General features: G+C 43.7%; 1 long non-coding RNA gene across 2 annotated transcripts; it reads left to right on the top strand.

Annotated features, from left to right (window-relative positions):
• The first annotated feature begins 4 nt into the window (after positions 1 to 4).
• On the top strand, positions 5 to 22,547 carry LOC137856791 (uncharacterized). 2 transcript variants are annotated; one of them, XR_011096799.1, is made up of 4 exons: positions 5 to 330; positions 1,151 to 1,335; positions 3,780 to 4,223; positions 18,479 to 22,547. It is a non-coding gene; the product is annotated as an uncharacterized lncRNA (long non-coding RNA). The 2 variants fall into 2 exon arrangements; XR_011096798.1 differs by lacking the exon at positions 18,479 to 22,547 and adding an exon at positions 8,217 to 14,111.
• Positions 22,548 to 27,517: the final 4,970 nt, after the last annotated feature.

The following is a 27,517-nucleotide window of genomic DNA, read 5'->3' as shown; positions in this document are numbered from 1 at the left end:
CCTGCTGAATTCCATATTAGGATCAGTGGGCTTGTGAAGGGCTGCAAACAATGGGAGCTCTGTGTGTATTTGTACTTTGGAGGAACTCTGCCAGGACATGGAGAAAGAAAAACACTAGAGGTCTCTCTGCAGACCGAAGTTTTTAGGCTTCCTGCTCCATCCCGCGCTCGGGCTGCTCTCCGGGCTGCCGGCACTGATTCGGACGAGGAGGATTTTGGAGAGGCATTGGACCTCCGTGGCTGTGCAGGGTATGGCGAGGCTGGGAGCCCCACTGCTGCCTTGGTGGTGTCGGCTCTGCTCTTCCTGGGAGTGATCCCTGCTGATCCCGGGGTCGGTATTTTCGTACACTGGGAAGGAGAAGGGGGGGAGGTGGAGAAGCAGGCAGGAGGTATAGAGGGTAGGTAGAGTTGAATGTGAACTTGCTCTGTGCCTATAGCTCTTTAGAAAACTTGGTTTGGAATAATAAATCATTGATTTTTCAAGTTGGGCACTCAGAAAGTATCCCTTATGTTCCCCCTCATTTTCCCAAATAAGAAAAAGAGGGATTCCTCCTCCCCACCCCCCTGCCCCAGCATAGCTTTCTAAACAGATAGAGAGCTAAAAGAGAAATAAAGTTACATGAATTAAAACGTGTGTGTGTGTATATATTTATATTATATATAAGTATTTATATATATATATATATATAAACTCTCCATAGCATTCTGTGGAAAAAACAGCTTTGAACTGTATGATCCCTGCCCCTTCCCATCTCAGTTTTGTCCTGGCACTTCACGTGCCTCCTGTCTTCTCTCAATTTGAATATATAGCAGTCTATATGTGGGCAACATGAAGGGCCAAACTCCCTGCTCCTTCCACAGGAAAGATTTTGGAGTTTCCAGCAGAAACGAGCCAGACATTGACATAAAGCCTAGTCCAGCGGCTCGGCACATCCTGCTGGCCGCGTTTCCCTTCCATAAGATTAAAAGGCTTTGAAAGGGGGAAACAAGCCCCTGCTGGGGCTCCACAGGGAAGTGCACCAGTGCCACAGGCTTCCCCTGCCTTGCTCATGCCTGCTTAGAAAGAAATGCCCCAAAGCTCGCACAGCTGCTGAGTGACACACACCTGGAAGTGTAAAGACCAACACAATGCTAATAATGAACCTTCTTAGCCCCAGGCTGTGTTCTTCAATGTCTGCAGTGAAGGGGGCTCAGCAGACCCACCCGCAGTCTTGCCTGGACAGGCCCAGTCCCATCCCTGAGCTCTTCAGTGACCTGGCAGCGTGATGGACCAGGCTTTCAACACCTTCCCCAGGAGGTGCTTAATGGATGAAACAAGGGAACAAGGTTGAACAAGGTTTGTTTCTTTACCTGGATAGCCCCAGGTCTCTGCCTGCTCTTAACAGGCATCTTAGTCATTCAGTAATTTATGCAACTTGCCCCATGTTCATTATCTTCTCCACATCCTCCTCTCTGTTGACAAGAGGGGTCTTCAGAGGTACTGTTAAACCCAGCACCATACCCATTGTCACAATTATCACTGCAGGATTACCCCCAGTTAGGAGTTCGGGTCGCATCCTTTTAACTTCAAAACTACAACCAAAAGCTGAGGTTTACCCCCAAAACTTGTGAGCTCTAGGCACCCAGTGCCCCAAACAGTTACTCTATTGATCATTTCCACCACCAGCAGCACATCTGGGTCATCCTGGGGGGGCTCAAATGTTACAGGATTTTGATCTTTAAACTTCCTGCTGCAGCTGGGGCAAACTCTAAGCTTGTGCCTCTGTTTAGTTATTACATGGCTGGGTTGGTGCACTGATGCTCTCTGTGCCTTTGCTTACCAACCCACTGACCTTGTTGGATAAATTTGCAAAACCCATGAGTAAGCGTATGCTGTTGCAAGGTAACCGCAGAGCCTGAGGAAGCAAAAAATAAAAAATAAAAAATCCAATAATTCATGGTTCAGTTCCCCATTGCCTCTATCAGACAGAAAAAAACAACTAACTCACTTCCCATTTTACACAGGCATAATTTAGCTGAAAGCTTTTCCAACACCAACCATGGCTCTAGCTAAGGCAAGCCTTAATGCTAGTTAGGCCAGATTTAGGCCTACAACAAAATCCACACAGTTCATTCCACCACACTCACCAGGGTTGTGTTGCTTTGACCATAAAGCTGGGCAATCTCAGCACAACTGTGTCCACTTCCATTTTTCTGCAAGAGGTTGAACAGTGGAATTCCTTTGTGGTTTCTCTGGAGGCTTAAGACACTTCATTCTCCTCCCCACCTTTTTTAAAGGGTCTTTTAAAATTGCTTAAAGGGGTTAGCTTTTGTGGTTCTTACTGTATTGAGGGGCTGAACTGGAGGGTTTTTGTAGACTCCTTCAATTCCAGGTTCTTATGTATAGGTACCTTGTGGGGTAAGATGCATCAATAAAAGAACTACATCCCTTAGCATGCTTAATGGAAACCCAGCCACTCATTAGACTCTACCTAATGGCTTTCCTGGGAGAGGCAACAAAATTAGTTTATCTGGAAGGTAAGGAAAGTTGACATCTTGCCCATAAGGCTCTTAAATTCAGTGTTACAATTTCGCCTTACCTACACAGATGATATGTATAGCTCTAGCGGAGTTATGATAAAGTTATAAAAGAAGGGGCCAAAAGCATGTTTTCTTTAACCTCGTTACTTTAACTTGGTTTGGCACCATTCAGATCAGCTGGACCAAAACATCTTAAGAGCTGGTTTAGTTGCAAGAACATATAATCACATTGGTTTATACTTCTCTCTCAGGAGGCTGAGACAACATTAACCCCTCTGCAACCTGGGATTGTATATTGCAAAATTGGCACTGACTTTGCTGTGTGAATCAACAGCCCAGTCCTCTTGTCTATAAGCCTAGCAAAGTTTGAGGCAATCCTGCTATGTCCAACAAGATATTTCTTAACCTGTAAATTGCAAGTGGCAGTGCTTTAGGTTAACCTGACCCTTGTGCAGTTGCAGTGCAATTTTCAGCTACCCTTAAACTGCTTCTGCAGAGCTGCCTATGAGCCCCAGAGTGGAAGTCAGAGGGTTATTGGTAATGATCAGCAAAACTCAGGTCTTGTGATTCAATCTGGATCCAGGGCTTTTTTGCTCTTTCACTAATCAAGTTAGAAACGGCCAGCTTTTCTCACAAGATCTCAGTCCTTCCCATCTTACAAATCCAATAAGAGCAGGCTGGTTTCAAGCCACAAAGTTTGACAAGACGTGCCTGAAGTAAAACAGTGAGCCCAACTAGTCTGAATGCTTGGAAAGCTTGCTTTGCTCCGTGTGGTTCTCAGCTATCCAACCCAATTTTCATCCCACTCATTTTACAAGCCTCTAGCCAAGATCATCATGGCAAGAAGGGAGGCTAAAGGAGACCATAATAGATATAGGCAGATGTTACTAGCACGGGGGAGCAAAGCTGTCACCTGAGGCACTAGCTAGCAAAGATTCTCAAGCAAAGAGCTCTGCTCTAGTTGAAGCGCTTCTGACCTTTTGTTAATTAACAAATTAACTGGCTGCAGATCTGTTCCTGGGACTGCATAGTATGTCCAATTCCCACACGTCTGTGTGGAAGCATCAGCTTCATCTTCATCAGCACAGGTCTGACAGGACAGTCCCTGCAGCTGCTTCCTCAGGGATCAGCGAGTTCAAGGCCTGTGAGAGGAATTTTGGTGAGAAGATCTGTGGGAGGTGAAGGACTTGCAAATTTGTTAATTAGCTCTGCAGTGAGCAGTATGTTTGCCAATTAAATCCATTCTCTATTTCTCTGCAGGCTTTCAGAGGGAGAAAAAGAAAAAAGAAAAAGAGCTGTATTGTGCTCTTCCAGCTCTCTTTCCCTAACCAAATCTGCCACTGCCACATTTTTCCCCAGTGCCTCCTGTCATCTTCCTTTATGCAATCTTATGAGCTTAAAGCTTATAAGTCAGAGGAATTTTCTCCATTAACTATTTTCCCCATCTCATTTTTCATTAGGCCTTGCCCTCCTTATTCCTCCCCTGCATCATCCCTTCTTGGCCTAAACAGAACAGATCTGTCCCTACATTCTCACCCATAGGAGGCAGCTCCATGGGCTGGGGGGTTTTGAAGGTGACTGCAGTACCATGAAGCTTTTCTCCCCACCTCTTGTTGCCTCATCCATCCTCCCTCCTTCCACCTACCAGCGCTGACGTGGGAATGAAGTTTCTGGCACTGCTGCTGAACTGTAAATTGGCTTCAGGTAAATCTTCTCACTTTTTTTACTTTTCCTTTGTCCAATCTGTTGGATTGTCAGAGGGTTTTTCTTTTTTTTTTGGGGGGGTGAGGTGGGACAGGGATTGTATTGGTATCAGACTGAGCATAGCAGAACCGTACTGAGCTTAATTATCACTGTGCAGTTCAAAGCCAGGTCAGATTCTGCACCTTTTCTGGACTGTGAGATGGTAAAAGCCAGACTCCTGCAGTTAAATGAAATCATGACTTTCAGCATCCCTATGGTCACCACACTCTCAGGGCAGCCTCCTGGACCCCTAGTCCTAGATAGAGTAGGCTTGGGGTGGTTCCTCTTTGTTCTTGGGTTGTCTGTACGTGCCTCCACAATGCGGTAAGAAAAATTGAAATGAAGGCATTTTATCTTTATTCCCTCCATCCTCTGTTCCCCTTTCTTGCTGGCAGCCCCATCCATCAGCCTCCCACCCTGGTGAAATGGTCGTTGAGACCTCAAGTGAATTTGATATGTTGAAAAGCAGAAGCAGTAAAAAAGGAGGAAAAAATAACAATTTAGCGTTGACCACAGTGGGGATGGAAGCACTCTGCGTGAAGCATTTTTAGAGGCAGTTTGCTGAACGGGTAGGTGCTGAGGTTCGGCTTTGAGGCTTGTTGAGTGAGAGCAGGCCTCTTTACAGCCATCACACGCCATCAGTCATGCTGCCACCATCACCACCACCGTGGTGGTCCACACCAGCAGCAGGGAGTCTCCTGTTTCATGCTGCTGCCATGGATATAATTAGTGTCATTGGGTTTCCCTTTGGAATGGGGAGCTTATAAAACAAATGACTTTTGGGAGAGGAGGTCAAGCAAAGGATGATTCATGTCCTGCTCATCAGAGTACCCTCATCGCCGAACTTGTTTCCCAAAGACAGCTGCTATCTAATGAGACCTGCAACATGGTGTATTTGTGGGTTTATGACAGGGGAGGGATGGAGGGATTATTTTCAGCTAGGAAAGATGATGATCAGCTTGTTAATTTACAGTTCTTTCTGCATCACTGACTGTAGATAGTGCTGTGTTACCCATCCATGAAGCTGGCGGTACTTGTCCAGTGGCTGTATTTCCAGCTGTTCTGTTTATAGGTGTATTTGGATGTAAGTATATTTATATATAGGTATGTTTGGACCCTGGGGTCAGTTTTCCTTGGAGGTGTGAAAGTACCCTCTGGATGGTGGAATATGTGCATCTGGTGGTCTGGTGCATCCCTCCATTTGCATCAGGGTTCTCTCACTTCCTTCTAGAAAATTGTTGGCTGTCACCTCTGCCTTCTCTCCTGTCTAGTATCTGTCTTCCGTGGCTATTTTATATAGCTTTTTTAAGTCTTCCCCTCCCCTTCCCTCTCCCTTGAGTAGAGCTGATGTCTGAAAAAAATCCATTTACTTCTCTCCATATGACAGTGGGGAGAACTGGACTTAAGTATGTGTTCAGCCTGGGATTAACAGAGCAAGAAAACAAAAACAAAACACGTTAGGCATTTTCTTCCTACCTACCTATGGTGTTTTCTGTAGAGGATCCTTTTCTAAATTACATTTATTTTAGGTTGAGCAATACAGCAGGAGGTTAAACAAGAAGGGACCTCATCTATGCCTCTTCTATATCTTAAAATATCATTTGCAACTGCATATAGTGGACTGCTGAGAATGTAAAAGGGCTGCAATCAGGAAATCAAACTGCACCAAGGGCCCCAAATTGTGACCAGTTAGCAGTGTGCATACGTGTACACAGTGAAGTCATTAAAGGGACAAATCTATTTGTTCACTTGTGAGTAATGCTTGGGACATAATCCGCAATTTCTTTAGAAGCAGAGAAACCTCCCCAAGTTAGATGTGACTGAAAGTTATGTCTCCAATGGGGAGAAAACATTCACGTCTAAAAACATGCCAGTTGGAATCTGTAGGTTTTCAGCTTCCCCCTTTCAGGCTGGATTGCCAAGCTGGCTTTATCATTGGAATGAGCACACAGCTGATTCATAAAACATTCATGCAGAGTTTTTACTCTCTTGGAAAGAAGGCAGCAGGCTGCTTCCAGGGAGGGGATGTGCTTTTGTGCTTCAAGGGATCTTTCTGCCTCCACTCAAAAATTAGCAGGAGGCTGGCGCTGCCTCCACATTTCAGGAGCACGCAGATGGGACAAGGACCAAGGTGGAAAACGAAGGTCTAGCAAGATTGTGATGGGCTTTTTCTCTACTGTGTCTCCTTACTGAGCCTATCCTGAGCACAGCGTTGTGGCAAAGGCGCTGCAATGAGATCCAGGGACCCATTTCCAAATCCACTGCTCAGACATGCATAAGTGGAGTGGATCATTTAAGCCATGCCCTTACCTCTTTTTTTTTTTTTTTTTTTTTTTTACTGCTAACCTTCAGAGCAGAGACCAACTCCTGTAGCATGTGAGGGGTGTGTGCCTGTGGCAGAGCTAAACTAACCTATTTGCTGGCTGTCACCAAGAAAGCATTTGGTCAGACCTCACAGTGAGCTTGTTAAAGGCAAAAACTGTTCCAGGTATATATTGTTTTCCTTCATGTTGTATTTCTGTGGGCTGAACTTCTCTAACTCTCTCTCAGGACAACCCAGCTTTCCATCAGTGACAGAGTGATGGGAGGAGAGCTGGCAGCAGCAGGGGACTTTTTTTTTTTTTTTCCCTTTTGTAGCAATTGGGTTTGTATCACCCAATTGTGCTCTTTCTCCAGCAGAATTAGGGTGTGTTGCTAAAACAAATGAGGAACACATGCATCCTACCCAAGCTGCAGAAACTTGTGCCTGAAATTGCACGAGGCCAAAGGTCAGAGCATTAAAGCAAGGCCTTGGGACCTACAGGTACCTGAAGGTATACTGGAAGGCAGAGGGAGAAAAATCTTGATTTGCTGTGTCTGCTGGCTACTCACAGACAGTTTTTGCGGCCACAGCAAATGCAGGAGCTGTATTTGGTAGCTCACCACTTGGGGAAAGAGGTCTCAAAGCATTTGGGGGAAGTGGTAGCTGGTAGTTCTGCTCAGTAGCTGGTAACCTTTCTGCCCTAATGGACTGTACACCGAGATCTTCTTGTGGCCAGAAGCCATTAGACACATATAAAGTACCTTGGGGTGCTGGGAAGGGATAAATAAGGGCTTTGGGGAGCAGCTGGAGTGACTCCCCAGAGCTCACCACAGAGGGGGCCACCAGGTACTGCCACCCTCAGCAGGTCCTGGTGGCTCAGTCCCTCTCCACCATGAGGACCACATTACGGTGTATGAATTGTACCTAGCTTGAAGGCCACAGCCTGGGCTCTCTGGGCTCATGCCATGGCAGTGTGTCCCTGTGCTCTGTAAAGTGTGTGTCCCCAGTGCTTCCCAAGAGGTCTATGCAGGATTTGTTATGCTTGGCAGAGTTTTTGCTGCAGTTGATACAGCTGTCAATGTACCTGTGATAACATATTTGGTTTGTGTGTGTGTCATAAGCTGCAGTCACAGCTATGGGTTGCAGAGCAGACATGCCATGGTAGATGTTCCTGGCTCTTTCATGCTGATTTAGAAACTTTTTCACCCATCTGTGCCACCTCTTTCTCACTGTTGTGTGGCTTATTCCTCTGCCAAGAGGGCACTGAGATTTCTCATTAAGAAGCACTGCTTATTCAACGACGGCCATTTGTGAAATTTAGGCATAGTGTGTCATTGGGGAACTGTGACTGCTAAATTCTGCAATATGGTACCAAATTCCTAAGGGCCAGAGTTTCCTTTCCCTGCTCCCTGTGCTCCCACTGTGGCACATTTGTATAAAATGAGCCTGGCTGCACATTTGCCACCATCTCAGAGCTGTCAGGGTTTGCTTTCGGTGTATGCTATTAAGTGGCAGGAATCCCTGTGGGTTGTTTTCCTCGGTTCAGCAGCACTTGAAGCCATGCTGTCTTCATGAAAATGTATTCTGTAATGGTGATTTAATAGGCAGAAGGGACTCATGAGAATTTCAAATTTGGTTTGACTTTATTGCAGCCAAAGGTCCTGTAATGCACCCGAGAGGTTATGGAGTCTCCATCCTTGGAGATCTTCAAAAACACATCTGGACATAGTCCTGGACAACTGGCTGTAGGTGACCCTGCTTGAGGAGAGGGGTTGGACAAGATGACCTCCACAGGTCCCTTCCAACCTCACCCAGTCTGTGATTCTGTGATCAGATAGACTGCGCAGCTTGAGGCTCCTCTCTGTTGCGAAGCAAAATGAAATACATACCTATATTTTGTATGCATCTCTCCACATGCATCTCTAAGGACTGGAACTGCAGCATATTTCAAGAACTTGTGCAGAGTCCTCCAGTCACACAAGAAATCATGACTTTAGGTTCTTGCGTTTATCATCATTTCTTTCAAAACAAATATGCTGTAAACTGCAGCTTTAGCAAGTAATATGGGGATCGGTTCCCAGTGAACTGTTATTGGCTCAGTTTGACTTCAACATATTTTTTTTGCTGTCTTCATGACATATTTGGTAATAGTCAAATACAGGTTGCTGGTTGTTACAGCAGTGAGTAATGTCTAGGAGGTGGTGAGGGGGATCCATCATCTTTTTTAGTCTTGTCTCTCTAATTTTTGAATGGCAAGCATCTGACCTATCTCTTTGGCTTATGTTGGGGATGAACTCTATGTTTTCAGATATTCTGGGAAACGTGTAACTTCTCTTCCTTGCCTGTGGAAGCAGCTTCTGGGCAGAGGCCTCTGCATCCTTTCTCCAGAGGGCTGTGATCAGTGCTGTGTGGATATGAACAGATGCCTTGAAACAAATGGGTTTATTTAACATGTGAAGCAAAACATTAGAGGAACTAACTTAAAAACAGCAAGCAGCTGATAAGCATCTGTAATTTAAGCTTCAGACTTCTTTGATGGACTTTGCTCGTCATTGACAGGAGGAGAACAACCCCAGATTACGTGCTTTAACTAATGCAGGCAATCTGAAGACACAGCCTTCTCTCAGTAGGCATCACCCAGTAGGATTTTTTTCTTGGAAATGCTTTTCCCAAAGCTCTGGGCCTGCTGTGCTCATCTGAGCCCTGTGACCATATGGTGCACTGGCTGTTGTCAGGGGACCCAGCTGTGAAGCCTTCCTTTTTCTTTTTCAGCTCAAGCATCAAAGCAGCCTGAGAGCACAGTGTTGCAGGAACCACTCCGTAATCATACCCTCCAGACCAATTCATTTTTAATGCCTCGGCCTTAGAGCTTGTGATATACTATCACGCTCCCATGTTCAGTACCGAGCCCACCAACCTTCATCGCAGTCACGAGCTGAGCTGAGAGCCCCACAGGGCACGTGCTGTTTAGGTACACGATTGCAAATAAACCTGATGGCCTCAGAAAACATTTCAAACCTTCCTGTCCTCTCTGTTTCTGCCATACCTGAGAAGGGAAAGCTCTTGAGTCATGGAAAATGTCATGTCTTTCTCTCTGTCACAGGTAAGAGCCCTCTCCTTTGGTGGCAAATGAACATCAGCAATAAGGTTCTTCATTTCAGCTTCTTACTATTACACAATTTTAAATGCTCCAGTGATTTTTAATCTTTGCTCTATAAGATCTTCAGAGATTCATCTGCTTTCAAAATGGCCACTGAGAACAATTTTACTGTGTTAGCTATTGGGTAAATAAGAAATCTCACTTAAACCTGTCCACTAAGTGTCTGAATAATGGCATGGTACTTACACATCTTTCCTTATTCTTCAGTGTCTTGAGCATTATTAATTTTTAACAGATTGGAAGTGCAGCTCAGATTGCCACCAGACACTTCTTGCCTCTCTTAATTTCATCTAGACCATCTTGGGCCATATTTTAATTATTGGCAAAAGTGAAAACCAAACCTGAAAACCTTACTTTGTAGGTTTTCCCACAGAAAGAGCTGCTAAGCTCCTCAGAAAATCTGTCCCCGTGAGACTTCCCAACTTTTTTGACCAGGTTCAGTTCTCAGTTCTCTTCCAGATTTGCACTGAGGTAACAGGCATTGGAAAACAGTCCACTGGGAAATCGTGTGAGAGTGGGTTCATGTGACAGATCTTTCTGCAGCTTGTCATGCCATGAATAGCAGAGCAACAGCCTTTCAGCACTCAACCATGTCACTGCCTGCATTACTTTTGATGGAACTGGGGTGAATGCCTGCTTGTGGAAACAAGGAAAAAGTTAGCTGAGACTTTTTATCTCACGGAAAGGGTTGGTGTGTGCTTTCATTGAAAGTTTGCATAGTATCTTGATTTAAGTGTCCTCCTGTTACTGTCCCTGCTCTGGTGGCTTTGTGCTGGCATGTAGGATTTGCATTCAGCAGTGCTGAGAAGACCACAGAGGTTACATTAAGCACTGTAAAAGCATACAGGGAAACTCAGCAGCTCCAGCCCCATGGTGTTTGCAGTCTAAAGGTGCAAATGACAGGAGGGAACCAGAAAGGAAAGGACTGTCCAGCTCACGTGTTATGTAGTGGTATGGCTAGAAATAGCAGCCCATGCCCTTGACTCATGAATCAGTGGTTATCTTCTCAGTTAAATGCCTTTGAGTCATGTGCTGTGCCTACAGCATGTTGCTCCAAGTGCAAGACCAGGGCCAAACGAGCTGTTTGTTTGCAGGATTTTCCTGCTGTGGGATCTGTCACTCTTCAGTATTTGGGAAGGACTGAGCATGAGGTGCTAAAACTGTCCTTCGGATGCTACTCAGCTGTAGTGCAGACAACCTGTGGGCTCAAGATGGAAATCCTCTGAGCCTCTCCATAGCAGAAAATGTTTAGTGGAGATGTGACTTGGAAAAGCACATTCCCTTTCCCTACGCAGCTGTATCAAAGACTGTATGGATATAAGCAAGGAAAATCTGATGACACAGGGGCCTCTCCTTTGTTCAGCTCTTCCATCCTGTCCATGTTTAGACCATCCTCATTGACCAGGCTTGAATTTGGATTTGAACTTGCAGCATTGCACAGCTCACACCAGCTGCAGCCGTTCTGCCCCAAGGGGCAAAGTGCAGAGCTGGACACTTGCCTGTGGCTGGATTTCCTTGGCTGGCAAGTCCCCTGGCTCCTGGCTGACACAAGTCAGTTCGGGAGCCAAGAAGTCATCAAATTTATGGTTTTGAGAAGAGCAGAATCAACATGGGCTTGAAACTTCTGAGAAGGTCTTCTCTCTGCCTTTCTGAGCACAGAAACCATGTTTGTGCCTGAGCAGACCAGAGCTGATGGAGCCAGCAGCTTCACATAGCCACGAGCTGACCCCTTGCAGTACGCAGCTGCTCACAGCTGTCCCACTGTGGATGCACACAGCTTCGTTTTTATGATGTAGGGTGAAAATTAGGGTTTTTAAACACTATCAAGCTATTTGCTTCTCTTTTTCTGTCTCTTTCCACAGCTGACCTCAATGTCTAGCTGTAAAGGCATTCTCTGGTTTGAGTGCTGCTGAGCAGAGTGACATCCCGGCCTCTCCTGCCACTCTGTAATTAACAGCTCCAAACATGGAGCAGTGTCTGACCCTCTGACATTTTTTTGCCAGGGCTTTTATTAATTTGACACTAGTTTTCATAGCAACTCACCAGGGAGCTGTAGCACTCAGCTGTACCTGACAGAAAATGGTGGGTTTATGTGCTCCAAAGGTTGTACTGAGCCTCAGAGGCAAACTGCAGCTTGAATCCTCCAACTCTTTGTTTAAAAATAAATAAATAAATTAAAGGATTGAAGTGGGAACAGAACAATTGAAAAGTAGTATTTATATCACCTTGGGCTGCCAAACTCTGTTATCATGGTCTATCAAAACTCCCACCCTCTGGGGATCAGGCACGTAGACTTGTAACATCCCTGTGCTCAGTTCCACTAACGTCCCTGTTCCTGAGGGGATGCTACCTTGTACCTGGGAACTAACTTAAAATGAAGGATGTTTCATTCATTACCTGATGGAGAATTCTTTCAAATTCTGAAGTGAGCTTTTCTCTTGTTTCCATGAAAAACTCTTCTCAGTGCTCTTGTGATCCCCTCACTCCTGCTGTACTTACTTCTGACATGAGCAGACTCTTTCGTAGTAATGTTTGGACACCTCACATGTTTTTTACTTGGGTCAGACACTGTGATGGTGGCCACGACATATGCAGGTTTGGTATTACTTTCTTGTGGACTTATACCCTTGTTTTCACATGGTCTTTTGCCTCAGGGTTCCTTATTCTAATGCAATTTGGTGTCAGTGTTTGTTCAGTGGAAACTCTGTCTTAATTGGGGAAAATCCTTTTTTTCTTTTTGAAAAGAGAAAACTTTAAATGTTCTGTTTAAGGTAGTTCTGCATTTGCAGATAGTCTCCTTACTTAACTCTAAATTCCAGACATGATCTGGTTGCTCTAAGGAGGGACTCAGTCCTCCTCAGATTGCTTTTCACCTTTGGGTAATTTACAGCCTTTTCTATCTTTTCTCTTTGCTGCCCAGTTTGCAAGCACCTCCCTCATCTGTTTCCCCTTCTGTGTGCAATGCAGTGCTCTGCAAAGGCCCAGCTATTGTTTCCTTGTTTTATTGTTAGTCACCTTTGTCTGACGTAACTGGAAAACATTACCAACGTCACCTTTTTTCCTGGCAGAAATCAGGCTGCTTCCTACCTGTCTTCCTTTTGTGAGGGCGACCTTGCCTACAGATATCAAAAGAAATGCTGTTTAAATCTCTTCCAGTTGTTGGTTTTCTGGGAATTATCACTTCAGAGGGGGCTTTTAGCATCTCCAGGGTTCTCTTCCAGGCGGTTCCTGACAGTCCCCTCAGACAGTCAATACCATGTGTTGTTGTGCTATTATTCAACATGAAGGCATCCTTCAGTACTGTCTGGAGGCTCAGCCTTGTACATTATGAGACTCTGTCCAACAGTGGATCTTGTATAATGGTAAACAGTTTATTCCATGCATGGCTCATTTCTCCCCCCCCACCTGCTAACATTGGCTTTATGGTGTCCGTCACAGTATCCACATTTTTGCCTGTTCTTGGCTAATACCTTAGTTCTTCTGCCTAGGAATTTCTCTTCCAACAGAAAGTAAATCTGTAATTCCTTTTAGCCTCAGGCCATTGCTTCATGGTGTTTATCCTCTGAGTTTTGAATAAAACCTTTCTGAAAAGCCTTGCTTGCAGGTGACATACCGTGCCAGTGGTCAGTGTGTGTTTAAGAAGTATTGTAGCTCTTAACACTGCATCACCCCTACGCCAATTTAACAGTAGTGGCTCGATATCTTCACATCCTGTATTTTTACTATTCCTTAACAGATCTCCTGTATAAATTCTCTCAAAAACTCATTAATTTCTATCTCAGTTCCACTTAATAGCTCAGTGAGGCTTCTATAAAATAGCGTGCAATTGAGACAGAAGTTCCTCTCTCTCCCACACCCTGTTTCTGATGGGGACAATATATGATCATGTGTGCCTGTCAACTGCAAGTGTTGTGGTCCCACAGTGGTCTTCAGCTCATGCATCAACACCTGCTGCTAATTCTGGTGGGTAGGTGAACAGGCTCACGCTGCTGTTCGTCCCTGGTTGCTTCCATTTGCAGTGAGGTATAATTTCAGGGACTGCACATTGCATTCATTTGCAAAGCAAAAAAAGAAATAAAATTCTTAGGTATAGGCAAATTTGGGATGAAGGAAAGGGCGAAGAACATCCAGACACCGTAAAGGTGCAGTCTGTCCAAAGCATGCCCTGATGCAGTTTCACAGCTGCCAGCAGAGAGGGGTAGTCAGCCGTGTAGACAACAGCTGCATTGCCAAGGAACAAAATTACAGAGCCAGATGTTCTTCTTGGAAGTACATTACACTGAACTTGGCAGATGAGTGCTGTAGCTGCCAAGTACGCCTCTTATTTGGTCATAGGTAATGATCCCTCTATCAGGGAATGCAAAAGGAAAAAAAAAAAAAAAAAGACCACACAGAAAATCCTCATCAAAATGTTCTACTTGAAACATTAACTTTTCCTTGATCAAAAAGACGCAGGAGCTCCATGGCAACCTTCACATCTTGTTTGACGGATGATGTTGTTTACTACCAGGCACGAAGTGAGAAACTTGCAGTAACCAATGCCAAACACTTTCAAGGTATTTGCTACCGAAAGGTGACTAAGAGGCTGAGATAATTTTTATAGCACCCACAGTTGTTTGTGGGCGCTGTTGTAATTCTCAGCTAGGGCTGCAAGTGAGAAGGAGAACTTCTGGTCCTGTCTCTAAAGTAAATATCAGCAGTTTGGGTTTCTGAGGATATGTTTGTGCTGTAGCCATGTCTGCGACTACCGAGTGGTAGGGACAGACCCAGCCTAGCTGTGGAACAGCCAGCTGGGTGTGAGTAGAGACTAACTGCTGTGTAGAGCACCTTCCTCAGCTTGGGTATCCATTTTTGCTGGAAAATGTTAAAGCCTGACGTTGCCTGTATTGCTGTCCAGAGCTAACGTTGCTGTGGTCTACAGTACTCAGCAATGGCAGCACGGAGAGATATGGCCCAAGTTTGTACCAACTAGTGGGATACAGTTCATATAAGTGCCTGAGTTGCGGGTATGGTTGTGTTGCTGATAGACGATGCAGAGATTCACCCCGCCAAAGACCACAGACACCCCCCAAGTGTACTTACCTAGTGAGAGCTTAGATGACTGGGTCTTTGGAAATGGATAATACCAGCATCTCTGAGGTACCTGGAGAGAGAATTCATTTCCTGTACATCTTTAGTCGTCTTTCATAAACATTCTGCATTTGATCTGTCTCTCCTGGGACTCAGAAGTTGCAAACCCAATGTCCTTAAAAAACAAAGAAACTAACAGCGGCCCAAAGCCCTCTGAAAAATAAATCTCTCAGTGAGGAACTTACCCCTAAGAATTGCTTTGACCCAGCATTTCCTATGTGTGATATTAAACTCGCTCCGGCACCATCAACAAATTTAAGATCCGGTGTCTCAGGGATTGCGGAGCTCAGAAAATCTGCAGGTTTCAAACGAGACTTTCAGATTACACAGGAGGATTTCTTTGTCTCTGGTCACAGCCAATTTACAGCCCCTACCACTGATCTGCAGTCCGGAGGAAAAAGGTCAGTTGGAAAAGCGGGGTTTGGAGTGAGAAGGGCCCTGCTGCTTACAGTATCTTCCAGAGACTGGGGGACAATAAGTGTCTCTCCCCACCTAGTGGTCATCGAGAGATTTCTAACAGAGCAGTAGCCTGGATCAGAGGGGTTAGCAGCCTGCTAAAAGTGATGCATTGTGAATTTTTTTCCATGCTAGCACCGGGAGGAGGTGGTTGCTGTCTATTGTATCCAGCTGAGATGAAAGCAGGGAGAAGGATTTGGTTTCCAATACACTCCTCCTCAAAATATAGGGAGGGTAAGGAACTGAAATGTAGGAAATGATTGTAAGAGATGATCAGGGGGTGGACACTAATGTTTCTTTTCTCCATAATTCACCTGCTGTTGGTTTTGTGGTGAGTGAGAAAAAATTTTAAATGTGACAGGAGCAGAAATATCTTCATTGCTTGACGGCTTGTTTGGCCTGGCTGCGGGTAATTCTTTCTGCAAACAACGCGGCGTTGGGCGAGGGGAGAGGAACGTGAAATTAAAATGCATGTGGATGTTAAGCAAAGCTGATGCTTGTCTAAATTTGAATAAGGGAGCAAAGAGAGTAAGTAGTGAAAACAAACAGAGTTGCTTGAATTCTTCCCATTCCAGCACCCTAAGGTGTTACCAGTAACACAGAAAAAAATGTATGAGGCAAAAATGTGACTGCAGTATTAACACAACGCATTCCACTCCCTTCTGAGACTATTCATATGGAGCCTGCATGGCTGTTAAATCATCCTGTTTGGGAAAGCAGTGGGTTTTTTGCTACTCTCCTTTTAGAACAGACTGTGAAACAGAGCAAATAGAGTAGCCAGGTGTACCTGCAGCCCCAAAAGTACCTTGCCGTGACTTTGGGCTACTCACATATGGCTCTCTGCCTCAGGGCTAGATGATCTTTCATCATCTTTTCCAGTGCAGTGTTATTATTCTGTAACTGTGAAATAAGGATAATTATATTTATGTGAAGAAAACTTGGAAAATCAAAGCTGAAATGTGTAATTAAAGACTTCAGTTTCATTGCAAGTGCTGGCTGAGGCCAATTCTCTGCAGGGCCACTCAGTTACCCTTCCCTCTGGCTAGATGAAACCCCGTGGCTGAATCCTCCTGTTCTGCACAAGGACAGGAGCAGGGGTCTCAGCTCACACAGCTTCTCTTTCCCCCAGCGGACTAATTTCCCAGAAAACACCTATAGAAAATCCCTAGAGCTTAAGCCTGTGCTGAGTATTTTTTTTTTCCTTTCCTCTGAATGCAGAGGCTTGACATGAGCCAAAGAGAGCTGCTTTCCCTGCAGTCAGGTGGGGGCTCAGGAGGGGACAGCAATTCAAGGAGGGCTGTGTGCAGGGGGCTTAGCTGCATCCTGCATCCCATCATATCGGCCAGCTCCAGCTCAGGAAGCCGGGCTCATCCCATTCACTTCCTCCTCCTTGGGGAAAGGACATACAGAGCCTGCATATTTCACATCACAGAGATCAGATGCAGGTGAAGAGTCTGTGTTTGGGTTGATTCTGGCTTTATGTGGCTTGGCCTATAAATACTTGAGGCTCCTGCATGAACACAGCACCCAGGATAAAGAAATCTGCGCTTCCCAGTTTCACAGGAAGAGGTTTGTGGTGTGTCCTCAGGTAAGATGTAGGGCCACCAGCTGGGTAAGGACCCAGGGGCAGCTCCAGTTGCAGCTCCACCAACTCATCCCAGATACCTGCTTCAGCCCTCGCTGATGGACCTTCTCCTCCTGCACACCCCAGCGAGTGTGGGACAGCTGCTGTCCTCTGAGATTTCTTGTAATTCTCCCAAACAGATAGTCTGAGCAAGAAGCTGACAAAATAAATCCTCTTAACTGAGAACTGAACTACTATGAGCTTTACCAGGTTAGTAAAAGCTTCCCTGGACAGGAGCTGGACATTTCCCCTGGTAGAAATAAGGTCCCTATTGCTGTGGGCTGTTCCCATGGACTGCCTTGTCTATCTGAGTGAGTTTGTTTTCAATACAGCCCTAAAATAGGAAGGTCATCTGAAAGCCCTGTAGCACAATGATAAGGGGTCAAATTGTCCTGTGGCTCAGGTGAGGAGGTGAGAGAAATCTGTCAGAGGGTCTCCACGTGCCATGAGGCACTATCTTCCTGAAAGTGTCACGAGCTTGGAATGGGAGAAGGGCAAGATGGATTTCTTCCTTGTCTCAACCATAATTATTATTTTCTCCACTTGCTTCTACAGAGACCTTTCATGTTACAGTGGTACAATAAAGCCGATGGAAATAAATGTGGATCTTCCCTCCAGCTCTCTTATCAATACCTTTGTACAACAATAAATAACAGGAAAGCAGAGCTCGCTTGTCAGTGTTACCAGCTGCTATTGCTTTCTTTAAACATACAGTCATATATATTTCAGTCTTCTTTATTGCTGACTTTTCTGAAATAAATAACAGCATGAGATGGGCTGTGAACACATTGTCTTACCTAAGATCTTAAATAAAGACTGCTAAATAAGGTATTACTAACAGTCAGATGTTAGATATCTTGCTTTTTTATTCTTATTTTCAGTAGTTGTTTTATTTTCAGGGTGTGCCAGAGAAACTAGTCAAAAGCAAACTAAGTTGCTAATTAGTCTCAAATTAGGTTATGTTGACAGCTAACCCTAATTTACACTTCAACACATAGACAGGTGGGTGTACTTGTTGACACCTCGTTGGTCTGGCACAGCCCTATAAGCTTTATAGGAGAGAGCATCCCCTTCCCCATCAGCATCCCATTTTCTGCCACCTGCCTGGTCACAGATGGTTCTGGCTTATCTGTGGCCTCTCCTTGACCAGACACCACACTCGTGTCCTGCTGTCCCCAGCAGGTGCAGCTGTCTTGGTTGAGGCCACTTGCATGTTCCTGGAGTTTTACTTCCCATCGTTAGCATGAGTAGTGTGGACACTTCAGGATCCAACGTGCCGTCAGGTTGAGGACAACTTGTTGGGATGTGCTTTTGCAGGCAGGTGCCCATGGAAACCATGTTTTCCTCTCTTGTCATGACTGAAATCAAGATACCCAACATCTGCTCCCTCCCCCTTTCCCAGTCATACTGTCAACGAGGGAAATGAGTTTGGGTTTGGTACAATGTGTTCCTGACGTATCCACTCCGGCTTTTTTTAGTCTCTTTATTTTCTTCCTGGTGTTTATAACAAGATTGTTTAATAATTTGCTCTAGTCTCTTTCCAGACTGACAGTTTTATGGTTCCCCAGCTTCTCATTTTCCACCTTTAAGAGGGAGAAGCACTCTGTTTACCCTCCTGGTATGCGGCACAAGCTATTTCACACGAAGGAGCAGCAAAATGATATTGCATTATGACAACGCCTCTGAGTCATCGTGAGGATTAACCAGGAACCACGGTGGCGAGGGGACAGTTGGAATGTAGCAGGTAGCACTGCCCCACCTTTGCAGAGGGCTGTGCGCAGCTGAGCAGTGCCACAAAGTGATGGTGGGGTCAGGATGGCTGCAGAAAGAAAAGAGAATGGCAAGGCCAAGCACTGCAGATACTGGGTTATCAGTGCTGTCCAACGGTGTGGGTGTTTGGCTTTGGGTATTCTGGTGTTTTGGAAGTGCAGTGTTGACTTGGTGCATGGCTCTACATCTCCCAGCGTGGAAAAGCTAAACTTTCCTTTTCCAGCCATGCACTGATGGTGGTCTGAAAGAACTAAAAGGCCAATATATGACATCTAGCTTTGATCATATGCATGTTAATCCCTGGTGTTCAAGAAAATAAAAGAAAAAAGAAAAGAAGAAAAAAACACAATGCTGTTGTTTAACAAAAAATGAATTAACTTGCCACACATCTTATATGAAAGATTATTTTCTTCCTTTTTTTTTTTTTTTTCCTTTTGACATTACTTTGTTGATCTGTTTGGGGGGATTAGGTACTGGGGCATTAAATTTGTACAGACTTTCTCAATAAGCTATGTTAGGCACAAATATCCCTTAAGAAAACTATTCTGTTCTTGCTGTTGATAACTATATCCTTTTTTATTATTCAGAACACGAGAACACAAGACAAGAGAACAGAGAATCCAGAAGATACCTAGCTTGTAAATAACTTCATAATTTTCCCTTTTTCTGTCTTTGTGTTTACAGAACAAAATGTTTAAATCCAAGTGTACTTTTGCTAGACTGTATCAGTGTTTATAGAGTCTGTTTTTCACAGCTTAGAAAACGAAAGTTCAGGGAAATTCCATCATTCTGGTGGTAATGAATTTCAGATCTAACACCCCTGATGTGTAACAGCACATGAAATATTTGTTCATTTAATGTTGAGCGGGCGTTGTGACGGTATTGTGGTTGTTTCTGAGTTCATTCACTTGAGAAGAATGTTTCTCTCTTTACAGTGCAGAACTGTGGCTCAGCCTGAGCCCCTTGCTATGAAATTTAGGTCCTGTGCATGGGCATACAAGCCAGTACAGTACAGAAAACAAAGCGATGATTGAATTCCCTTGCATTCAGGAATATTTCAGTGTTTGCAGGATCAACAACTTAATTTATCCTTTTAGAGTAAAAAGTAATGTTTATTGTTAACTACAGTACACACAGTTAACTACAGTACATGGCAACGTGATGGATTACAGCCTGCAAAATGAAGAAAAGCACTGAAAATACAGCAACTTCTAATTATCAGTTTTATCTGTACTGTGACAACAACTATGGAAGAAATCTTTGATCTCATAATAGAGCCAGGATTCCCTTTTTCTTACTTACTGCAATAAACAGGAAGGGGATATTACCTGCTTTCACGCTAATTCCCTAGATAGCACTATTGCTTGCTGTGCCATGCAGGGTTACAGAACAGTTTTGCACGACAGACGCTGCTTTTTTTGGCATAGCTTCTGGAGAAGTAGTGCATGGTTTGTGTCGGTCATGTTCTTATTGTCACTTAATAAAGACGTGTAAATCTGCCCTCCCACATCACGCAGAGCAGTGCATTTGGGGCCAGGTCCCAACCTGGTCTGAAGTGGCCTGGTGAGCTGAGGCTGTGTTGAAGGTGATGGCTACAGCCCAGGCTCTTCCCTTGGCCACCTTCCCTGTGCCCCTGTCCTCCCTCTTGGCATCAGACTGGGCTGTGTGCCCCCCACACTACCAGCACCCCAGCTTTGTGCTGCCTCTGCTTTGAGCTTAATAAGGCACAAGGGGACATCAGTGGCTCCATGCACAGCTCTGCTCCTGAGAGCCACCGGCAGGAGCACTTCACAGCCTGCTGGGCCAGCTCGCCTCTGCACGTTGTTGAGCTGTACATCAAGTTGGGAATGAATGGACAATAAAGTGTATAAACCTATGCTAAGAGGTAAGCAAGATTGCCTAATCAAAACCCTCGTTTAATTCCACCGTCTTCTCCTTTTCTTCACACCAGGAGTTTTAGGTAACCTTCAGTGATAGCATTTAGCTTCCTTTTTTTTGCTGCATTTCTGCAAAGTTTCTCCATGCTACAGACTTTTGCATTTAAAAATAGTTATTTTTTCTCAGTACTAAAGCAGCTGCATTATGTTCCCAAGTCAAATATCCCGATTATTTAAAGCAGATCTCTTCTTCATTCCTTCAGTATGTTGTCAGCAGAAATTAAGTCGATGGAGAAATACAATGGCTGCAAAGTTCAGTTTCCATATTTCCATTGCAGAGAGCTCTCAGTCAAGTGTCTGCAGTCAAACACTAACTGCAGCCAAGTTCATATGTTACTGGGGACACCATAAGGGATTCTCGTAGGAGAGACTGAAGCTCAGTCATGGAGGTACCCCCTTTTCATTTAAAAAGCAGCTTTGAAAGAAGATTTGTCTGCCAAGTTCTTCGTAGTATTGAGAAAAAGAAATCCTTTGGAAAAACCTATATGCATGCTTGTATGCAGTACATAAATGGAGGGAGACCAGTTGCAAAATACACACACCTTGGTTCATGGGGAGGTGACCCAAGGGTAAACGAGAAAAATTCATCCCCTGCTTTGCACATACACAAAGGGTTCAGATCTCTCCATTGCCAGGGGATGGGAGTCCATTAACAGCTTCCAAAGGCAAGCAACAAGCTGCTTGCTGGGGCTAAGATGCCTTTACTTCATTTTTGCTCATTTGAAGGCATTGGTATCACTTGAAGACGAAGAGGCAGCACTGGATAGGAAAAATTTTAAAAGGAAATTCCAGGATATATTCAAGTGCTAACAGGGTGGTGTCTGGGAAAGTGTTTTAAAAGGGGAAATGAGCAACACATCTAGGAAAACAAATGAACATTGATTGAAGATTTGAGGGAGAGGTCTAAGCTGACTGAGGGTGTTGTTTCACTGGCTTCTTTTGTGTTTGCTAGGATGAATTTGGCTTGAATTATATAAATGACAAAAGCAGGTCAAAAGATAATTGTCTGTTTTATTTGTACAGAGCCTGCTCTCGGTGGTTGCTGTTCACAACTGAGACTCAGGAATGGTTTCATCATACAACTAATGAAGACTAATAGTGCAGGTGAATTGTTTTGCATCTGATGTACAGGAATATTTTAAAAATTGTGATGATGTAACTAGGAAATCTGTGCTCATTTTAAAGTTCCAGATGGTTTTGGAATTAACTCTGATTTCCTGAGTAAAAATACCTGATGCAGCATCTTCAGAACATCTGTACTTGAATTGTGGCTGTCTTGTCACTTATGGTGACCAAGGTATATAGTTTCTTCTGCTCTTCCAGGAAACGTGATTTACAGTTTTGTACGGTGCACCAAGAGTAGCAAAATGAGAATTAAGTCAGGAAGAGGCACTCTTGAGTGCTGTGCATGGATTGGGCCTGGATTTGGTTAATTGCTTTACACAGAAAGTAGTTCTCACTTTAGCAGTGAAATCTCTGGATTGCAAGTCTGCTAACAGTTCACAGAAAGGAGCTAAACTCTTGACACCACCTGTCCACTGATGACTGTACAGTTGGATTTTTCCTTCTCAGTCTCTGTTTTCTACATGCACATTGTTTTCTTGGCTGATGCCTGAGGTCTTGGTAAGATTCAGGCTGAACTTCCATTCAGCTTACTGAGTTTGGGTAGATAGCTCCCCTGGGAAAGGGCAGGGGTGAGCAGAAAAGATGAGCCTGCAGGGCAGCACACCCTCATCTTCCTTCCTTTCTTAGGGATTCTGCACTGGGATAGGGAACGTCCTCATGTTGCCTTTCAAGAACAGGTTTTTATTTATTTATCACTTTTCATAAGCAGGTTCCTATACATACATACACCTATATATACATATTTTTGTGAAAGTACATTTAAATGCATTAATTATATGCTATTACTCTTTGTTACTATTTGTGACCCTGTAAAAATTAATCTGTGGGCCCTGGACAGTAAACTGGAGTATATCCCACAGCAAATTGCTTGAAGCAGCCAGCCACAATGCAGTGCCTGCAAACACAGTGCATCCTTCTCTGAGCACCTTGCAGTTTGTGTGTGTCTGTGTGTTACACGCAGCCAGGAAAGGACTTTCAACAGATTTCCTGGTGCTCTCGTTCACGGACCCCAAACACACTTTCCATGAAAGAAAGTTTTGGTGGAAACTCTGCTTTGCAAAATTCCTGGATGCCTTTTTGCCTTCCTGATGTCAATTTACAGGAAAGGTTGGTGTAGCCCTTTGTAACATTTGGAAGCAGTGTCGATTAATATGAGTTACCTGTGTTATATTTGGTTTATTTTCTAAGCCTGGCTGAAAAATGGAACAAATTATTGCAAGGAGACAGGTAAACTCCTATGGTATAATGGAACTGCAAGAGGTTTTGAACCCCAAGAGGTAATGATCAGAAGGTAAAATCTCAGGTGGAAAAAGAAGAAAAATTTCCAATGATATGTATGTTGTACCAAGCTTTCTAACAATCTGAGTGAGGGGCACCAAAAGCCCAGTATAGAGAGTTATTTGAGCCTGGGCTAAAGGAACCTCAGTGAGCAGGTGCCAGTGGCCAGCCTGGTACATAGGTATGTGGCTCATGCCCATTCCGAGTGCATCTGATTTTGTGCTTGAGCAATGACTGCTAAACATCTTTATCTTTTCTTATTTCTAGTTATTGTTGGATGATTTCTTCTCTGTCTTTTCTCCAGGGAAATGTTAAATTATTCTTTTTTTTTATCTCCCCCCCCGTCTGTCTACTGGTGTTTATTCCTCCCTGGAAGAAATCCAAGTTTTGTAATTAAGGCACTGGGAACAGTAAGAGGTTTGATCAGTAGATAAAACATAATTATAGCAGACCTGTGAGTCTCTCTGCAGTAAATATTTTAGCACCTTGGGCCAAATCCTCCATTAACATAAGAAGAGTTATTGGACATCACACTGCCTTACACCATCTGGGAATCTGTGCAAAACTGCACAGACAGCTCCAGTGCAGTTCTGTGGGAAAATATCCCCCTTGTCCCTCCCCCCCCCCCCCAAAAAAAAAACCACAACCAAACAAAAACGTTATTAAGATGATGAGATGCAATTTCTGTGCCCAGCCGGCAGTTCAGATGAAATTTGTTGTTGCTGTTGTTTAGTTAGTTTTTTTGTTTTTCTTTTACATTCTGTGACACACACTTGCTTATCTTTTTTTCCTCTGGCTGTTTTTGAACATCCTGAAATAGAATTATATCTGTATAGGTAAAATTTTCAAAACTAATCTCTTTAGTCGCAGTGTTGAGTACGCTGTTTCGTAGTTGGCTTGCATATATTAATCAGCCAAGCACTGTAACTTATACCTTAATTGGGGCACTTAGGTGAGGGTATGTGGTAGAAGCATTTTGCAGACAAAAATCTCAGAGCAGAGTGATTTGGAGAACAACACCAAACTGGCTGAATTTTTCCCAAATTTTGCTGTTTCTGGGTATCTTATTTACCTCCCTGCTGAGGTCCTGAGCCTATTTCCATGCCATAGCTAGTGGCAATTGCTATTTGTGGCCTTCCTGACCAGTGAAAATGCTGTGAAGGGAGGTCAGCCACGTCCCCCAAGGTCTTCCCCAGCTGTGAGCCTTGAGGGAGCCTGACATTAAGAATTATTCACTGAACCAGCAAAGTACCAGATGTTGTCCTGCTGACTCCTCACCCCTCTGGGTTGGATCGAAGGCTGTAGAGGGACATGCAGAAAATTATTTGCCACAGACATGGAAAGAGGACTTCTGGGAAGAACAACCCCCCTGCATGTGATGGAAAATTCTCCAAGGAGACCGAATAGATGAACCATAACACAGTTTGAGAAGCTGTCCCCTCCCCAGGCTGTGTTGACAGTCCTTTCAGGTAGTCAAGACCTGCTTCCTAAAGGATTTAAAAATTTTACTGCCGAACAAATGAAGTGACCTAGTGGGGAGGATGAGCACCACTTCCAGGTCTCTCCCATGAGCAGAGCTTGTTGTCCTGCTGCTGCCAGATATAGAGGCTAACATGTTTCCAAAGGGAGACCTTTGCTGAAGAAAGAAAGCTGAACAACCAGTTTTCTGCTTTGTCACGGATGGCATTAGGTAGGATCTTACATAAAAATGAACATTCAACCCATTGGGGAACCAGCTTCCCCCTGTCCGTCTTCATGCAGTCATTTACAGAAATGATCTGCTTAGTATTTTGGAGGGTGCTCTCCATCTGATTGCATCTCTCTCTGTGGGGGTTGTTCAGAAACTGGAAGGCATAGAAATCAAGACAAAAAGCAACAAAGATGAAAATCAAAAAGAAAGTGAATTTAAGACCATGAAAGTCCTATGGCAATTGCTTTAAGTTTGTGCCACAACTCCTGCAGGAAGAGTCCTGCAGCAAAGGCAACAGTTGGTAATAGATAGCTTATAGCATAATAGAGAAAACAAATCCCTTGCTATGTCTTGCTTCAAAAGCAGGACCAATAACCTAGTGTATTCCGAGCAAGGACACTGCGACTAACACACTAGAGAGTTTAAAGAAAGCATTGAATAACAATGCAACATTATTAGAATAGGAAGAAAAATAGTCTCATTAAAATGGTATGTCCTAGCCTGATCCTTTATGAAACAAAGGTTCCAGGGAGCTGAGGGTGAAAGGTGAGCCTATAACCCTTCCTGTATTAAGATATAAAATAATTAATATAATACAATATGAAAGGAATTTCTTTTGTTCTCTAAAAACAAAGTCCAGGGCTCAGCTGGCCCTTCTGGGTGGCCCCTATTCTTATGCGGGGTTGATACAAAAACTCTTACCTCGAGTTTATGTCTGCACTGTGTGCATGATCAAAGAGTGAACTGCAACAATATTTAAAGTCATCGGAAAGCCGCATGTCTATAAAAGAAGTATTTCATTATGATGCAGAGATGCCAAAAGCATCATTTCCCTTCAAGGTTTGCCAACTCATTTGAAATAAGACGTAAAGGATGCATCTGTGCAAAGGCTTGCAGTTATACAGCTGCAAGAGAGGGAAACCAGTTGTTTATTCCTTCAGAAGTCTTGCATTTACAAAAGTAAACAATGCACAGATTGAAAAGGATGTATCCCATACCATACGCAAAGGCTGTCTACAACTAGCTGTGAGCACACATCATTTTCATACAGGAAAGCTGTGGTTGGCTCTGACCATAAGATTTTGGAAGCAATAATGAGAAAAGATTGTGGCAGCACCAATGCATCTATAAAGCATAGTGATGTTCCCATAGAAATATGCTACTGTGGTTAAATCCAGACCAAGAAAAAATGTACCCCATGCAGATTTCTTGATCAGATGGTTTTTGGCAGCGGGTAGCAATTAGGAGATATTTTCAGGCGTAAATTAACTTTGTTTGGACTAAGTGGCATTTGTGAGCTAAGAAAAGTAAAGCCCAGCCATGCCAAATGCTCAGTTGTCCTCAGTCATTTTATTGCATTTCAGTGGTACAGTGGCTGTCCAAGGAAGATTTGACAGTTGTGGGTTGTGTTTGGGATCCACACTCACAAAGACAAAAATTGTCCAACACAAGTTTCACAAACAGCAAAGAAGGGCCAAGAAATAAGAAGTGACACTATATCTCTGACGACTTTCATTTTTATAGTATATTTTTGTCCTCTGAGACAGAGCTTGGTAGTACTGATTGAAATGAGATGCTTATTTTCTTGGAACTAAAAAAAGATCAAACTGTCTGCAATTAGAGTTTTCAGTTGTGGGTTTATTATTATTTTATTATTTTTATTTTTTCATTTAGCTCAAGGACTATTATTGGAAACTTCCAGTAGGAACTATAGAAAAGACTTGCTACTTCCACCTTGTTATTTATATGTATAAGAGTTACCTCTTGCAGAAATGCTTATTGTTTGGCATAGTTCATTTTTGTTTTGTTTTCCTGGAAGCCAAGTGTATCAATAATGAGATTTACTATACTTTTTTTTTTTTTTCTACTTTGAATCAGTCTTGATGGCAGCTGCTACCCTCAGATTAGTTATTGCAAACAAACAAAGCTTTCAGTTCATATATTTGGCTTAGGGTTCAAAGAGCGACTAGACAAAGTAATGGAGGAAGAACCTGTCAATGGGTACTAAGTGCAAAGAAAGCACTTCTGTTTTAGGAAGCTCCTATACTGCAAAGTATAACAGCTTTGGAGGGTAACCTGACACTGTATTTTCATATACCTGCTACCTTCTTGTATTTCTTCTCATATATCTGTTCTTGGCCAGTATTGGAAAGAGGACAATGGGGCTTTCATCTGAGGTAGTATCTCATTTTTTTGTCCTCGTGTTCTTATTCCATGTCATAAAAACACAATGGCTTTTCTGCTTCTAACACCTTTCTCAGCAGCCACACATCTGATTTGTGGAGCTACATTGGCTCTACATCACAAGAGAAAATAAAACTGCCTCCCTAGCTTGTTGATATGGTAATCTGCTTGCCAAAGGTTGCATGTGAAATGCAAAATGAACAGGATGCATTTAAATGAAAAGAGTGCAGTTAGGGACATCCTCCTCATCCCATGCTGCCCTCCCCCCACAGCTGTTTGGAAACTGTCACATTTTGAAAGTAACCATTACAAATCAAAAAGACGTGTCATAAAACCTCATGAAAATCCTTTTAAAAGCCTAATACTGGTTCACATATTTCATTAAATAACAACCAGAGCAGTGAACCATTTGTGGCTGGCTTGGGTCATGTGAGCTCATTTGTGGCTTGACTTTCTCTTGATGAAATTCCTTGTGAGAGCAGTTCTCAAAGAGAGAAAAACATAAGTTAGTTTCATATATCTGGCTCAATCAGGTTGCCCAAATTATCATTTTTCACTGCTGTCAGGGAATCAGAAACAAGAGGTCAGTGTTACTCCTG

This window comes from Anas acuta, chromosome 5 (genome assembly GCF_963932015.1).
Source record: "Anas acuta chromosome 5, bAnaAcu1.1, whole genome shotgun sequence".
NCBI lineage: Eukaryota > Metazoa > Chordata > Aves > Anseriformes > Anatidae > Anas > Anas acuta.
This window is presented reverse-complemented; position numbering and strand designations above follow the sequence as displayed.